Genomic DNA, 17679 nt, shown 5'->3' with positions numbered 1-17679 from the left:
TCCTGCAGAGCCCGGGGCCGCGCCAACCCCTCGGCCGGGGGATGCGCTCCGAACCCACCGCGGGGACCGGCCCGGGGACAGCTGGGCACGGCCACCACCCCCCGTGGGACGGGGACACGGAATGGGCCCCGCACCGCAACGCGCACCGACCCCCGACTCTGCCCAGCACCGAGCCCGAGCGCTGAAACAGGGCAGAGAGTTTCAGCAAAATGCTCTGTGCATGTGTGCACACATATAAGTGTAGATATATATACTTACACACACACACACACACACACGCACACGCACACGCACACACACACACAGATATATATACGCATGCACGCACACCCCCCAGCCATATATATATATATATGTATATAAAAATTATATCTATGTAATTATACATAGACATAAAACTCTTCATCTTTAAAATACATATTTATGCTCAGACATGCCCTTTTCTTCCCTGAGCTTCTCAGGGCCTGTGATAAATTATAAAGTCAGTTCCAGCGTTTGCTCCGACCACAGTGCTGTGTTTACATTCTTTCCGAGGCAAGCCTGCATGGTCGTAATTTATATCCTAAACACTTGAACGTAACTTGTTTACACAGGAATGACAGGACCTCAAAGAGAAAAAAACTGCCTTTCGCTGCCGGCGGCCGGCGCGGGGCTCCAGTGCCCTCCAGCGGCCCCGGCCCGCACCGCGCCCGGCTCCCGCAGCCCCGCAGCTCCGCACGATGCCGCCGCAGAGAATGCTTTTTTAGTTATTATTATTTTTTCCCCCACCTTCTGAGTGCTGTTATATAGCAGAAGGTGTGAGTAACGCTCCCAGCGGCTGGTGTCTGAAGAGAGGGGAAAGATTTGCTCGGGCATCTTTCGGTTTTGGACTTCTGTGTTCTTCCTTGGTGATTTAAGACTATTAAGGTTCCCTTTTCCCCGTTTAAACCTCTCAAACAAAGGACGTTTCAGAAGCTGTACTCTCTAGACATCAGTATGTTTCTGGGTGCTGCCAGTAAAACGAGCTCAAACTCCTTCTTCTGAATTTAAGGGTGACTAAAATGACAGGGAGGAAAAAAGTGGACAGATTTTTAAGTTAATTTGATCTGATTTTGTTTTGATATTTGATTTTATTGCAGTACCTTCTACCCTAGGAATTCAACCCTTGTTTAGTCTAAAGAACTCCAGTGGCTGCAGAGCCAGTGAGAGTCACGACCAAGAGCTATGCCCCTGTGAGGACAAGGTATTTACATTTTAGCCGTACAGTTAAAAATTCCCTGCATCTTTTAACATTTGTTAACAGCCATTGAACATTCCCAAATACTTTGCATTTCAGAAAGAGAAATTCTCTGTTAGATACTCAGCACACTGAGACTTCTAATCACAGCAGCAGTGATGCAGTACTCATCTCTGAGACTTGTGGGGATTTACAGTGTCAAAGTGCAGGAGAAAGCTGAAATTTCTAGAATTAGAAAAGCCCCCGAAATCTAGATGTATACGTTTAGTCTCAGCATTGTGAAAAAGTCCAGGAAAACAGACCCAAAACTCAGCATGCTGAGTCTGGGTCTGTAGGGAGGCCTGTGGCTGCTATGCTAAAGTGAGCACCAGCAGGTATAAAACATGGGAAGGTCTGTGTCTCTGCAGGTGTCCCTTACCGCTCTTTTCCTTGACAATAGTCTATTCTCTTCCTCTTATTCTCTTGATTCCTTGCTTGCTAACATGTCCCTGACTGCTTTGTTTCCTATGTTTTGATTGTAGGGAGTTACAAGATACGTTTTTCCCCCTTTAGCAATGTTATAAGATACGTTTTTCCCTGTTTAGCAGTGTTATAACCCAAATAGTACCCAACAACAGTCTTACACCTCTGCTGTGTCTGGAAAAAAGTCACTGCCTGCTTTCAGCCTAGGACTGCAGCCCTCACAGTCACTTTGTCCTTTCAGGTGGGCTCAAAGGAGGATGTGAGCAGAGAACCTCTAGATACACTTCTGGTCTATCCTGGTGAACAGCTTGTGTATCCAGAAAGCTGCATGAGCTTTTCCAACCAGATCAGTCAGTCTAATGCACTAGTAATGCAAACCGTGCCTCCCTAATGACCCCGGACCGCCACAGCTACAAGAGAGCTACAACTAAATTACAAATAGTTAGTCATGTAGACTGATGGCATAGCTCACATTTGGTGAGGTGCTGAGGTAAATGTATTGAACATGGACTAATCCAAACATTTCCATTATTAGAACACGCTAGGCAGAGTCTCCGTGGGATGGGAATGAAATCACGCTGGAGTGCCTCAAACAGTTTGCGTGTGATCCGCTGTAATCTTACATATATATTTTCTCCATTCTCTGGTTTCATCACAGTCTTACTGCCTCAGTGGAGGGATTTTGCTTGTGAGGGTGTTTATATTACACAGAAAAAACCCCCACTCAACCACTTGAAAGCTAAGATCATTTGAGTAATCATTTTAACTTTGGCAAAATTAGCCAAATGCTGAGATATCTTATGTGGGATGTTGAATTTCTAGCCGGTAGTGGACCAGAGCTTTCTATAAAACAATTACTTTATCAATCCCATTAAATCTCCTTGCCCATCATTCTATTAAGACCAACAGCAGATTAACATCTTGCTGTGTTTTGGCTCAGCTGGCAAAATACCTTTAGCCAACACAATATTTTCAGTTTAGTGTGAGAGTTTTAGCCTGCTTTGGAGGCAAAGAAAAGTAAAGATTTTTTTTTAACTCAATAACAATAAGCCTGATTTTATTGAACTAGAAAGATTTGCTCATAAAATATACATGAGGTAATATTTAAATAAGACTGTTCAATAAAATGCTAGGTATGTCACTTAGAGACAGCAAGGTGCTGTTTTCAATTATAATTTTAATATACCTGAGCACGTGAGTACTCCCATTAAAGTCAATGGGATTATGCAGACGCTTAGAGTTAAAAGTGCTTTGCTGAAGAAGGATGATGGGACTAGAATTAAACACTACAGGTTCCTCCTATGTGCTGCAGCTGAGGTCTGTATAAGAAAAGGAGTAGAATATACCTGATTCATATACAGGATGAAAATTAATTCAAAACATACTCCAGCTTTGAATAGAGATGTATTCTGCAAAACCTGCTGGCATTAATCTGCATGAAATACTGCCTTAGCTAATAAGAACACCCGGGCTTTATTTATATATTGAGCCATTTGATAGATATAAATGAAGAAAGAGGTAAATAGAAGCCAACATATTTTTGAATAAAAGCCCAGAGGTTCTTTCAGAGTTCAATGATCTTTGTGTCTAGATTATAAAGAATTCAGAGCAGCTTCATATGACTTGCCAACTACTGAATAGAGCTCCAAAACATCTGTAATATTAAACAACTTCAAGCCTCCTTTTTATGCTTGTTTTCATCCAGCAGTGATTTATAGAAATCTATTGGCTTCTCCACTGGTCTTTTCTAAAAAGAAATATGCAGGGAGGAGGAGAAGGTTTTAAAATATGTTGGGATACTGCTACCAAACTGAGGCAGGAAATTAGAGATATTTTAACAGTGGATTTAGATTTATTTAGGAGATTATGGAGAAATGCTAACTGCATTACATTGATTATTTTAAGCATTGCAAAATGAATTTGTGGTGGTGTGCAAAGTACAACAGAGTTCACAGGTAATGTGATGTTTTTAGGGTGATTCAAAGAGACTGTGCTGCTTTTGAGGAACAGGATTTCTTGGACTGGATCCCTACTGGGAACATTTTCCTTGCAGTAGAGTTGCAGCCCATTAATTCTTACTGTCCAAATATAGGTAGCATTAGTTTAAATTAGAAGTTTTATAACTGATTTAGTTGAGCTACTGAAATCCCTTATGTACACAATCTTATCTCATTTTCAGAGATCCTCTTTGGATTGGTTTATACCTGTCCGGATTAACATATACCAAACACATTTTACTTGATGAAAAATCTCTCTAACTAGTTTAAAATCATTCTTTGAGACAATGTCTCATGCACAACAATTTTCTGATATGATGAAAAGTGTGATTTAGTTCAAACTGCATAACTGGTGTTTATGGACACTCCATTACTGTAATCCTTCTTTTAGACATGTACAGCTGCAAGCTGCACCAATACGACCAACTTTAAAGTGGTATCAGCTGCCCAAACCTGATTGAAACTAAACAAGGCAGTGTCTGTGACTAGGTGTTCTTGTGTTAAAGGGCTGCAGCTTTTCCCTTTGAAATAGCTGAATGTCAGAAACTGGATCCAAAGCATGATCAGTACTATAACTTTCTGGACAACCTTACTTATGGAATCAAGACCTTAAAATCAGACCTTGGGCCTTCTTGAATAAATGTTTTTTCGGGTTGTTTTGTTTGGGGTATTTTTTGTCTGGGGAGGTGTTTGGTTTTTTTTAATCTGAATGTTTCCTTGACAGAGATTTGTTGACCACTGGTGGCTTTCAGAGCATTTTCTGGTGGCTTAGAGAAAGTTATTTGGTTACGGGATGGTGCTTCTCATCCTTTGTGCTGGAGACAATATGAACAATTGGGAGGGGGAAGATGTAGTGAAGATTAGAGTCGGCTACAGGATTCACTCTTCTTTAGAAAAGGAATAAAGAGCCTTCAATAGGCTCAAATTAAAGATAAATTAAAATTGCAGAACACAGAAATATTTCCGTGTCCTTCCACTTGTCTTTCGACACATGGTGTCTTAACGTCAGATGGTCTCTTGGCCATTAATGAAGGGAAAGCAGAGTTGTTCATCACAGAGGAAAAAGGGGCATCAGAAAAGCACTGAAGGGGTGTACTTTGATTCCAGGTGACTTAACAGGCAGGGCTGTATTAGAGAGGATGAAGATTCCAGCAGTGATGTGAATGTTATCAAGTTGGGGCAATCATCAATAAAAAAGGTTCAAGAATAGGAGTAACATCTGCAGCCATGATAGGAAAATCCACTATGTCATAATGAAAGCCAGAATTATTAGGTCCCTTAAAATCAGATATCAAGTTCTACTCCTCATATCAAGTGCTAAATCCTGCTTTGATTGCAGTGTACCCCCTTTTCCTTTCTGAAGCAGAAACAAGCTGCCCTGGGAAGCAGGAACACTCCACACATCACTGTATTGGTCTTGCTTTGTGTGAGGCAGCAAGGATGAGTGGACAGGAAAAAAGCAATAGCTCAAGATAAGTGACCTCCAGTAAACAAACATAAGCTTGTTCCAGGGCAGCAGAGGAGCAGGGGGTAGGAGAATTCTGGCTTGACTACTCATTGAAGGTGTCCAGTGTAGTCTGAACAAGCACAACCAGAGTGCAGGACTCAGCCAAGTTGCTCAGCAGGCTCAGAGGCTCTGTCAATAAAGCAGTAGAAACTGTTTGGTGAAGCCTATCTTAGACACAGGCACATGTAAAGCAGTCCAGCCTTGCTCAAGCTTCCAGCAGTAGGCAGTATGGAGAGACATGCAGAGATGGTAGCTCTTCAAATTCCTTTTTTAAAAGCATCATTTCTTCCGTGGGAATCAACCAACAGTCTGAATTTCAGAGGACTACTTTATCCCTGGATATGTGCCATTTCAGGCTTTCTCAAAGATGGCAAATGCTCATCCCTGCCAACATCCTGGGAAGTGCAACTGGCGCATTGCAGCCCACTGCAGCCTCCAGACAGTGAAGCCTGATCTAGCCCCAAAGAGAGGAAAGGACCACAGCTCTGTGCTTGCCTTCAGCAAGGCCATAATGAGGACAAGGATGGGTCTCAGCTGGAGCACTTTATGCCTGATGTCAGTGTGTTTGTGATGGTGATAGAGGTGAATATTCAGGAAGGTGGTGACAGCAGCAAGAGTCTAATCTTTTACTGTCCCCTTTCACATTTCCATGCCTGTTGATTACCCAGAAGATTTCTATGTCTGCCAAACTGAGCTTTATTTCAATCCTGGGACACAAACCTTGCTCCCATACTACTTCAGACAATGGCCTTTGTTACCAAAACTATGGGGGCAAGGAATGACTGTGAGTGATTCATACACTACTGTTTCTGTTCTAATATTATATCACCAGATATGCAGACCTCTACAAGCCCTTGACATTTCCTCTGCTTTTTCCACTGATTTCCTCCTTATTGTTACTGATTAGTTGCTTGCACTGCAGTCCTCCTACAGGATCAGGGTTTAATGATACCCCTTGGTAAAAGAAAAGACATCCACAGCTACTTGTTTCCCACATCTGAAGGAACAACCAGGATTCCCAAAATTATTAGTATTTTTTTTTACTGTTGTCTGCTGATTATGAATTCTGAGTCTCTAAGTTCCCACCTGTGGAAGGAAATTTCCTCTAACTCGGTTTCTGAAGGAAGGGGTCAAGAGAGAAAGTGGCCAGAACAAATGAGGGCAGACTCAAGGCAACTCAACACACCAGACCCACAGGAGATGTAGGGAGGGGCAAGAGAGGACAAACATTGGATTTAGCCCAGCAGAAGTGGGCTAGGTCTTCTACCAACCATTACTGTATTTGGTTAGATCCTTCTTGGCCCCATCCTTCAAACTTCAAGGGAAATGTGATCAAAATTCCATGTTCTCATTGAGTAGAGGAGCATCTACTGTAAGCAGCTGACATTTGTCTGTTCCAGGAGATCTCTGTCCTCCTTTTCAACCACCACTGGTTGGGTTGGCTGCCTCCTCAGGGATGTATGTAAGAGAAGTACAGAAATACAGACATCTGAGTTGTTTCCACCTGCCCACAGTTGTTTCTGGCTTTAAGTACCCCCAGGGTCCCCAGGCAGGAGCCACACTCCAGGGATGAGGAACAGAAAACAGATGGTCATATGAAACAGACCATCCCATCTAGGGGCATTTCAGGACATATTAATTAGTCAGGAGCATGAACCATGGCAAAACATGGAGCTCCTTCTATATGGAAAAGCCTTTGATGGTTGGCTAGTAACGGCTGAGAATGAGACAAGCCCATAGTGCACATAGGCTCTGAGTATGCCAAAAAGACCCATGTGCTGGCAAACATGCTATTCAGCTTGTTCATTTCCTGTACGCTGTTTGAAGCAGCCAGAGCCCTTTCTCACTATTTAGTCCTTTGAATGCAGCATAAAATAAAAACAGAAGAAGAAACATGCAGCTAGCAAAAGTTCCAAGCTCAGCACTTTAGGAGGCACTTGAGCACAGGGAGAGCAGACAGAGGACCCCCCAGAGCTGGGAAAGCCCCCACTTATAGCATATGTTCTGCATAGTCTGCTCTGGGGAGATGTTAATAAATTTGTCTCTTGCCCACACAGCTGTCATTCACAAGGTCATTTTTTCCACCAGAAAGAGGACCTGACAACTCTCTCATGCCCTTACAGACGCAGGCAGTAGGCAGAAGCCTACAAAAAACCCCATCTGTCCATGAAGTGCACGCTCTTTCATGTTCTTTCAGGTGGAGTCACGTCATTAAGAAAATGTAGCAAGTTCCTCATCAGTCCAGTCTCAAAGCCCATGTGCTCTAGGAACTTGTATTTGAAAAGGGAGCAGAAAATTGGTGGGCTTTAAAAAGACCATTAACAGTCTAACATCCCCTGCTCCTCGTGAAGTGTCTCTGGAGGGTGTGACCTACATCCTGAATGTCCTTCCTTGTTTTAAAAAGATAGTCATCACACATAATTTTGCCAGGGCATTCAATTCCCAAGATATCCACTTAGCAGTCTAAGAATTTCCGATTGAACTCAGAATTGATTTATTTTCCGAGCCCAGAGGTGAATTATGCACATACAGATATTAAGAATACATAAGGTATTCTTTCATCCTGCTAAGTCTATTCCACCCCAGGTGCTTCAGGAGATGCAAGACATTTTGCAGCAGGCAAGTCTGTATCCACACCGATCTCTCTTAGAGAGTGAGATTTGCACTCATGTTTGAACTCAGCTCTTGGCCTCTCTAGCATCCTGTGCTGGGGGATATCAGAGACAGCTAGTTAGTATTTTAAAGACACATTTCTTTCTATGCATTTTGTCTCTGTTTGTTTTGTCTTAGATGCCAAGACAGAAGCTCTTGATTCATGTTAATTACGTTTTTATTATTTTTAACTGATTTTGTCACATCTGCCCTTGTCCCCTTCCTGAAGCAGCTCAGCACCATCTTCAGATATCCTGGCCTCTGGCTTTTACTGTGATACCTTTAAATCTCCCATCACAGAAAATTAAAACTGCTTGGGCAGGAGACTGCATTTTTCTATAGCATACATATTAACACTAGTTGACAAAACTCCTTTTAGAGAAAAAGTCAAAATAGGAATCTGAGGAAGAGTGATGGGATCTCTTGGAGGTGTCTTTTTTAGAAGAACATGACTCAACCTCTGCATGCACACTTCTGTCCATCATCTGTAAAAGAGTTCAGATGACAGGCTCAGGTGAAGATGTCTGCCCTGTGCTTAAGGGAGATGAATCCTGGCCAAGATGCCAAATCCTGAACAACAGGTAATAGACAAAATTGCATTGCTGGCTTCTAGAGTCATGCTGTGTAGTCCCCACAGCTCTCCACAGGAAGCAGAAGTTTCTATCAAGCTGCCTTCAGAAAGACCCAAGTCTTTTTTCAGAGCTCTTATCAAGTGCTCCCCCACACATGAATATTTTGTCCTCCCCTCTACTGTATCTTTTTTTGCATTTGCCCCCACTTACCTCTATCTGCCACTGTATTGGGCCTTTGCCTGCTTTACTGAAGTGGCACTGACATGCTGCCCCCAGGGAAGCACTGAGCTTTGACTAAAATAAATAACTTCATCAATTTTGCATCCTTACTCCCATTCCCCTCTCCTGACTGCCAATATATTTGTTAAATAGTACTAGACCCTGGAACTTCTGTGTCAACATTTTTTCAGAGACAAAAATTTGCTGTTTTTCATGTCAATTGCCTCCAATTTCCTAGATATCTTCAGTTCATGGTTTCTCATCACGCCTTAATTTCTTTAGTAAACACTTAATAAAGATCTTATCAAAGCTCTTTAATAGAAGGATGTGGGACGCTGGAATTTTGGTTTGGTATTTTTTATTTGTTTGGTTGGGATTCTTGTATTTTTTGATACAACAATTAGGCTGAAAACATATCAATGCAATTGAAAAATCAATTCCCAGAGTGTATACATTGCTTTTCAGGCCTGTGGATAAACTTCTCATCTTAGTTACACCAGTGCAAACTAAGAAAGCAAGCAAAAGCTTTGTTAGTTTGGGCTGATTACTTGGGCATACTTATCCTAACTGAAAGAAAAACCTGCTGAAAATATTTTGGAATTTTACAGTCTGATCAGATATTGTATTAAAATATAATAAGCTAGTATTTTCAATAACAATGTCGTTTGTAAAATCACCTTGTCCACTGCACTGGAAACACTTAACACTTGCAGATACCAGTGTTTTGTTATTGAATGCACATGCTAATGCAGTAACAGTGATCTGAAGAACACAGTAGGAAGAGATGAGAATGAGAAAGAAAACCAGCAAAAATGAGGAACTCATAGAAAATTAAAAATGAAAATTGTTATGAGATATGTCACCATGTCTTTCCTAAATGTTACATTCTGTGCAGTGAAAAACAAAGGAGGTGGATAGGAGGAAGTGCTCAGGAAATGAAATAAAGGAGGTTCTAAGGTTCCCCCAGAGAGAGTGAGCAACGCCCAGGGCATCGGGAGGCAGCTGATGATCCCAGCCCTGGCCTGTTTGGCCCATGAGCTGGCATGCCACCAGCCCCATCCGGACCCAGCACTGACAGACATTCCAGTCCAACACCATTTCCGACAGAAAGACAGAGAGCTGTGTCCTGCCTCTCCCAGCCCAAGAGCAGAGGTGCCAAGATGCCATGGAACTTGCCCAAAATTTGGGAGAGAAGAATGAAGCTTCAGTCATATTCACGCGTGCAGGCCTTCTTTTGTTATTTTAACCCAGTTACAGAAGCAAAGTGTTCCTGTTGATTTTTTAAACCCTATTTTGTTTTGAAAAGGCCAAACTGCGTCACTGGATGGATGCATTGTCTGGCTACAGAGCTCCCAGGAGTGGGGAACTTCCAGCCATCTTCCAAACCAGCTCAGCAAAATGAGGAGACAAGGGGATTTGAAACCAGAGATCTAGTCTGAAAGGGATGGTCCCCATCTGAAACAAGGGAGAGCACAGGGAAGGGGTGCCCAAGGAGAGCAAGGGAGAGCAGCAGGCACATTGGCCATGGAGGGGTTTTGTTGATATTGGCAGATGGATACTGGCTCTCATCATAATTCGGGGCGTGCTGATGTGAACAAGCGTTTTACAGCTGTCAGGGTTTCCCCCTCTTTCATTTGTGATTCTACATTTTGCAGACACAAAATTGCCTGGGAAATAAGTCTGGGGTAAGCATGACATCCTCTTGGTCCTGAGAGGTGCCACCAAGGAGATGTATCACCAGTAATGTGTCTGGAAAACAGGGAAACCCAGAGGAATGACTACAGGAGAAGGATGGCTTTACAAAAAGCTAGCCTACAAAGAAAGACTTCTGATCTATGAATGGGGAAGCACATATGGGATTAGGTCTGGGAAACAGGTATGAATAAAGAAAAGGACAAAAAAAAAGAGAAGTGGTCAGAGTCATTCTGACGGAGAAAGAGAATGGGAAACCCAAAGAAAGGAAAGCATTGTGCAATGGGCAGGGTGGGACAGAAGGAGGCTGGGGAGGCTGGAAGGACTGAATAAAATGATGATGCTGGGAAGGCCTTTCCAAATCAAAGAGGGAAGTTAGGATGGCTAACCTGCCGGAGGGGAAGTCCTTCCTGTTTGGTACACTGCAGGAGGGGAACAGCTGCTGAAACACAGCAATGCATGCAATGAAAATGCATGAGGTCATGGGGAAAAGACAAATCTGCATGGAGGTGAAAATGATCTTTCATTAATCCTGGGTAGGCCGTTTCCTAGTCATTTCTTTGGAGGTTTTATTTCTCTCTCTCTAAGACATACCTAGTGACTAAAGGCATATCAGATCCTTACTGAAGTGCACGTGGTTTCTGTGCTCAGAGGGACATGGAGATCTCAATATATGGTATCTCCTATTAAAAATGGTTTTTGCTGCCCCATAAAAATGCAATTAGTGTGCACATGGATAACACTTGTGGATTCCTTCAAATGAGCTTTAGCTGTCATAACTGTCTCAGTATTCCTGTTTTCCTTATACCTGTAGTCTGTCTGCAGAGATAAAGTCACTGAGAAAGAATATAGATTTTCTTCTTCAGAAAAGTCTTATTTTTGTCTTATCAGTGAAATAAGTACATCCTGTGCACAGACTAAAAAAAAAAATTAAAGAATCCAAGTTGCTCAAGACCTCACCATTGGCTTACACTCCCAGATTATTATAAAATGGCTTAAGTAAATAAATAACATTGCATTGTCCAAAAACTCCTTTCTTGGAAAGCTTTATATCCAAGCTCTTTAGGCAGTGAAGATACCATTAACATCTTCCTGGTCCTTTAAAAAGTAGTCTGTTACATTGCCATAAAAAATGCGGAGAAAAGATACTCCAAAATGATTCCAAATAAGGAAAATCTGAAGCATAATTTATTACAGCTATAAATTCTCATGTAAATGTCAGCTAGCAGTAGGTCCTGGATTTCAGTGATGGCAGCTCTCCTAGTAGGAAAGATACAGTGTTTGGTTTGAGGCTGTAAAAATGTTCATCTGTAGCCTTTGGACAGCCAGTATTGAGAAACTGCCTCCCAGCCAAGGAAAGAGACTCAAGTGTGACAGATTCCTGTTAGGATTTGTGTCATGGCAACAAGAGCACTGGCAAAGCAGGGTGGTTGGTGTGGGACACTGTGTGTCATCTCCCAGGATCAACCTCAGCTTTCATCTGGGGAACCCAGGATGCCTTTACCAGGGAAGGCATGTGCCACTTCAGCAAGACAAGAAGCCTGTTGCCTAAAATTGGATGCTGTTCGTCACTCATCACTCCCAGGGCTTTTGGGATCTGCAATATCTTGAGGGACCCAGTCTGGAGAAGATTTGAATTCAGCTTGACTGCTGGTAGCAGAAGCACGGGAATAACATCAGGATTTTGAAGCAAGAAGCCAGTTTCTGCCCCTGGGCTAACTTCTTGTGTGCTTTTTATTTGATTAGGCCAAAATATTTCATCCATGCTTTCTTCAGCCCAGGGGAGCAGAGTCTTTGTGCTCATGGCCCCTTGCATGCCCTTCGCCTTAGCTCTGTCTCTGCCCTTACCTCAGCCTGCTCCCTGGCATGCCTGAAACAGCCTTTGCCTTTGCTGTAGGGTAATTCAGATGCAAGGCAGGAGGTTATTCACTACAAAAAGCAGCACTAAGGTGGGTCCACCTTGCACAGCACTCAGTTGTAACACAACCTGCCAAGGCAGAGATGCTTTTTACATTCAGAAATAAAAATTATTTATTTACAGGTTGACATTCCCAAGGTGAAGAAACAGCACCTATTCAATGGGAGGAGTGCATCTGGAACAAGGAACAAGGATGCTCTTCTTTTCCTCATTTTCTTGCTTCTCATCTCCTTTGCTTCAGGATTATTCTCTTTCTATCTCTACCTCACTCCCAGCAAATTTGACACCCTTCCTTTACTTCTGTCCCCTGTTGCCTTTCTCTGCAAGACCTGTACCCAGTGCCAAAATTACAGTTTCCCAGCAGTGGTGGGAAGGAGCAATGGGGCTGCTCACACACTCAGCCCTCAGCCCTTTCCCAGGCTGACACGGGTGCTGGCTTTGTGACTGCAGCTCACAAGTTGCGGCTAACCTGCTTTATAGGTGAGACATCTTTGGAGCAAACATTCTGGAGATGCTTACCAGACACTTTGCAGCAGCAAGGCCCAGTCCCTCCCTCCAGGGCTACTCAGCTGGCTTTGGAGAATGCAGCCTGACCACACAGTATCTTGCCTTTGACTTTGAAGCCAAATTCCTCACTGATTAGTCTTTTTTCCTCAAAACTGAATGTTTACAGGCAGTAAGTATGAGGTGCTCAAACACTCTTGCAGTTCCATCCCCACACATTAAAAATGATTGGGAGTTTTTCAGTGAGTACCCTCTCATGTAAGTAGGTGCACAAGACCATCAGAGAGAATGGAGAAAGCTCTATTTTTATTTGGTGCAAAGATGTCCAAAACTAAAGTAAAAATCCAGGGAATATTAGGTACAGGAAGTGACACTGTGAAGGTAGGTGATGTGGGGAGCACCCTTTAGAAGGTCCTCCTCAGGCTTGGATGGGGCTTTGATGACATTTGGCACTCACTGCAAAAGGTCTTGTCTGCATCAGCCTATTGCTCACGTCAGCAGCTTGCTCATCACGTCAGCCTCAGGCCCTGCTGGGGCCCCAGGGTCATACAGAGAGAAGAGTTGCTGCCTCAGATCTTCCTATGGGAAAGCAAATGCAAAGGTGCAGCTTTAGGGAAGAATTAGCCCCTAAACTCTAGAGGAATGAACTTACAAAGAGATCATCACTGTTTATGCAAGATCAGCCTTCCTATATGTTTTAAATCCATACACCTAGAGGTGATGCCTTAGAGAAGAAAGATGCCTTTTTAAATTATTATTTTAATTTCCAACTACCGTATTTCAAAGCTGATGTCCTCAGAAAGTGAGGGCTGCTTGAGTCAAGGTCTCAAACTTTTTCTCGTTCCACTTCCCCTTTCTGCTCCTGTCAAGGGTGACTCTGACTGCTTCAGCCTTTCTTTTGAATTTAAAAACACAGATGTAAGCAGATAATGAGGCTACAGGAGGAGAATCCTTCAGGATGTCTTGTTTGGTTTGGAAATATTTAAATGTCTGCTGCATTTCCTTTGAGCACAAGGCAGGAGTCTGTGGAAGGGCACTGCTCCTTCTGCTGCCCACAGCACTGCTCGGGGTGGGAGAGCGTGCGTGCATGCAGACACATGTGTGCATGAGATGGCCCCTAATCCTTTCAGCATGGCTCTCTTGCCTGGGATAATGCAAAACATTTCTGTGGGTCACATTTCCCTGGAGGAAAAAGTTTTAACTCTAATAATTCAGGTGAAGGTTGTTCTATCTAAATAGTCTGCCAGTTTTGCATTACTACACTGAATTACTAACTTACTACATCATGGTGAAGAATGATTCTTTTTGTGGTTTGCATAGGTTTAAGTGCTTGTGGCCATTATGAATGCTAGTGGGTTATTTTATATTAAGATATCATAATCAAAGGGAAAATTTTATTATTGTGTCATATATAAAACAGTGAATGGTGCCTGGATGAATTATGCGATGAGTCTTAGAATGAGAGTCAATCACCTTTACAGTGTGGGTGGTACAATGCAGTTGCCCAAGAAATGCCAACACAGAAAGAGAAACCTTCCTCATTTTTCTCCATGAAGTTAAAACTGTGTTGGAGGCTGCTCTTGACTTCCTACTGACAAACACCTTGTGGTCTGACTACCACAGATGGGCCCTGGGCAGGAGTGGAATATAACTCTAATGAAAAGGCAAGGACACTTCATGGCAGGCAAAGGTGTACAGAAGATCAAGGGGTTATACCACAGATGAATAAATAAATTTAATATCCATGGACTTTTCATAAGATTTGAAAAGTCAGTCACATGCAATCCATGGCTTCATCCAAAGACAGCTGAGATCTATAGAAAGTATTAATAATAAAATGCTGTATACAGAAATGTTCAAAAGAATTGGCAGTATTCATGCTAGAAAGAGTTGTGCCATTGCCAAACATGAAAGATCACTTGTTGGCTTCACTGTCTTGTTTAGGCCCTGCAGTTCAAATTTAGAATATAGCTATCAATATAAAGAGAAATAGAATAAATTTTCAATACATAAATAAGAGCAAATTACCGTCTAATCCAAGAAATCTGATGAATTTGAGAATGTCCTGACCATGACAAATGTTTGTGACATTTTGAATTGATTTGTTTGGGCTTTCAGAAACAAGATTGCTTCAAAGTGTAAGTCACAAATACCTTTGCACATACTGGTTGTGTCCACATATGCTATCCCGACATGTGCTTTTAAGCCTCATCTTAATTATGATTTTTTTCATGTATGCTTGAAAGTAACTGTTTTTTATTGCCTGTGCCTTTGTATATAATTTTAATCCTTGCACACTGACATATCAATGTTTTTTTAATCCATCTTAAAAATATTCTCAGCTTCCTTTTTTAGCTCACATATTTTTGAAAACAAACTAGTGGAAGGATGAAAACCCTCAAATGTTTTATTTCAATTTCTAAGGAGACAATAACTGTGAGGAAATGTTTTTAATGTAACTTATTGTATCAGTGGAGACTGTATTGTAAAGAACATTTTTTTCTACTTCAGTTCATTGTGCCAACAGCTGAGTGATGCAGCTACTCTGCTGTTAAAAACAGTAGTAATATTGCAAGTTTAAAGCAGGATACCACAAAATGCACTCTACAACCACAAATGCATTCCAAAATGTTGTTGCTGGTAAATATGTGTCCTGGGCTTGCCTTGTGGGCAAGTCAGGGAGTGGGATAAATCCATCTTCTGAGGATGGACATTGGATGTGAGCTCAGTGAATACACATAGGCATGCAAGCCTCCACACACACACACACACATGCACTAACACACATATAAAAGTAAATATTTATTAAATGGATGTCTCAGTGTCAGCCCTGCTCTGTATGTTGACATGATCCAAGTCTAGAAGCCGCAGCTCAAAACAAAACAACCTGTGAATACTTGACCTGGAAGCAGCGAGAAATTCTTCTGCAATTCACTGATCTTCTAATGTTTAACCCTTACCAGCTCCACTTCTGGCATCTGCATCTGCATGAATGTTTGAGACAGAGCTTGAGCGACAGAAAGTGAGATATGATATAATTATGTATCTCTAATAGATTAACTGCCTTAAGAAAGAAGGGCAGATGAAATAGGATGTGTTCTGAACAAGTGAAGAAAAAACACACAGTACATGCTGCTCCCAGAAGGGTAAAAGAGAAAGAAAACCTTTGAAACAGCAAAGATTGTTACATTCAAATTACTCCTTTCCAAGTCTGTAATTTCTCAGCTAGGTCAAAACAGAAAAAGAGTGATTACTGTTACAACTGGCATACACTCTGCACTTTGGCTGCATTTAAGATACACAACATTTTCCAGAGAATCATGTTGGATAATTTGTCTTGTGTATTTTAAGCCTTTTTCACATGTCCTGAAAGGCATAAGCAATAAAATACCTTAAGGAGTGCAGTGGCTGCAGAGTGGGGAGGCTTGGGCCCAGTGTCAGGGCACCTGGGTGCTTTCCTGACTGTGTTCCCATCTATCACACAGCTCCAGATGGATTGCTGACACCAGTACTCCCCAGCTTGGCTGACCAAAGCTCAAACTCTCTTTGGCAAGAGTAATTTCCATTGTCAACAGCACTGTTTATCTTCACACAGAAGAAAAAGTAACTGCACCTAGACACCCAAGAGCAGATTGACAGGCAGAAATAAGCACTGTGGTTTGCAGAGCTAAGCTCCCACGGGGTCAGTGTGTCGTGCTGTACCTGTGCTGCCTAACTGGCATTGTAAGGAGAGAGGATTCTCAAAGGAATTTTACAGCAGGAAATGCACTTTGGTTCTAGGGGGACCCCACATTTGCAGTGCCCTTGTCATTCAGGCTGCTCATCTGCTGTAATGGGCTCTCACTTCTCCTTGCCTAGGCTACTTTCTTATGGAAAACAGATGAGGAGAAGGAGGCATTGAGGATTAGAGGGGCTCTCACCTTGTGTTCAAATGAATGATCACACACATGTGTTGGAAACCAAATGGCACTACTGAGTTGCCCAGACCAGACCCAAATTTGGCTTCTTCCAAGGGGGATCCTGTCTCTTCCCACTGCCTCCATAAATGGGCTGGACACACTGGGCTTCCACCTTTGGCAACTACCCAGTATTTTCCTTACCCCAAATTATGTGGTATATTCTATAAATTTCTTTGAGCAATGTTTCCCCTGACTTCTTCTATTATATTAAAATCTCCCAAATTAATTTAGATAACTCCTAATTTAACACTAAAGAAGTAATCATGTATAAATATTACACCATTCAGCCTTCTTAAAAGGGCATCTTTATACACTTGTCAAACTTGAAACACATGATCTGGCCATATTAAGTTCAACACCTGTCCACTTTCTCATAAATAAATTATTTTTCTCAAGAGAATTTCTCTTTAAATTTCTGGTCACAGGTGTATTCCTTGGCTCAAATTTAGTTACTGATATTAACTTTGAAATGGACAGAAAATTTTAACAGAATTCTTGAAGTGTAGTTCTAGCTAGGAGAATCAAAGTAAAAGTAGAATTCTAGACAGTAGAATTGTTCTCCCCATGAATTCTGATTAGCTTAGAGGTAGACATCTTTTTACCTATGGCTAATATGGAGAATTCAGACAAGTGCTAAGAATCTGTTTCCCTGAATCTATAAAGTCAGAAAGGACTGCCTGACACAGGTGACTGAGGGACTAATGAGGAGAGATGCTTTCCTGGGCCTGTTACTTACAAATGAGGAAGAATAGGTCATGCCTGTGAAAATCTGGACCAATAAAAATTTACCCTCTCTGGAGGAGCACCTAGTTAGATAATATTTTAGCAGATTGAATACACAAATCTACAGACTCTGATGGGCTCCAGCCACGAGTGCTGAGGCATCACTGAGTGTTCATGAATGCTGAGCACATACCATTGTGAGGCCATTCTTGATAATATTTGGAAGGTCATGGCAACTGTATATAACAGGACTGGATA

The sequence above is a fragment of the Melozone crissalis genome, unplaced genomic scaffold (assembly GCF_028551555.1).
Source record: "Melozone crissalis strain CALT ecotype California unplaced genomic scaffold, PUWL_Pcris_2 ptg000042l_1, whole genome shotgun sequence".
Lineage (NCBI taxonomy): Eukaryota > Metazoa > Chordata > Aves > Passeriformes > Passerellidae > Melozone > Melozone crissalis.
Note: the sequence above shows the minus strand (reverse complement) of the source record.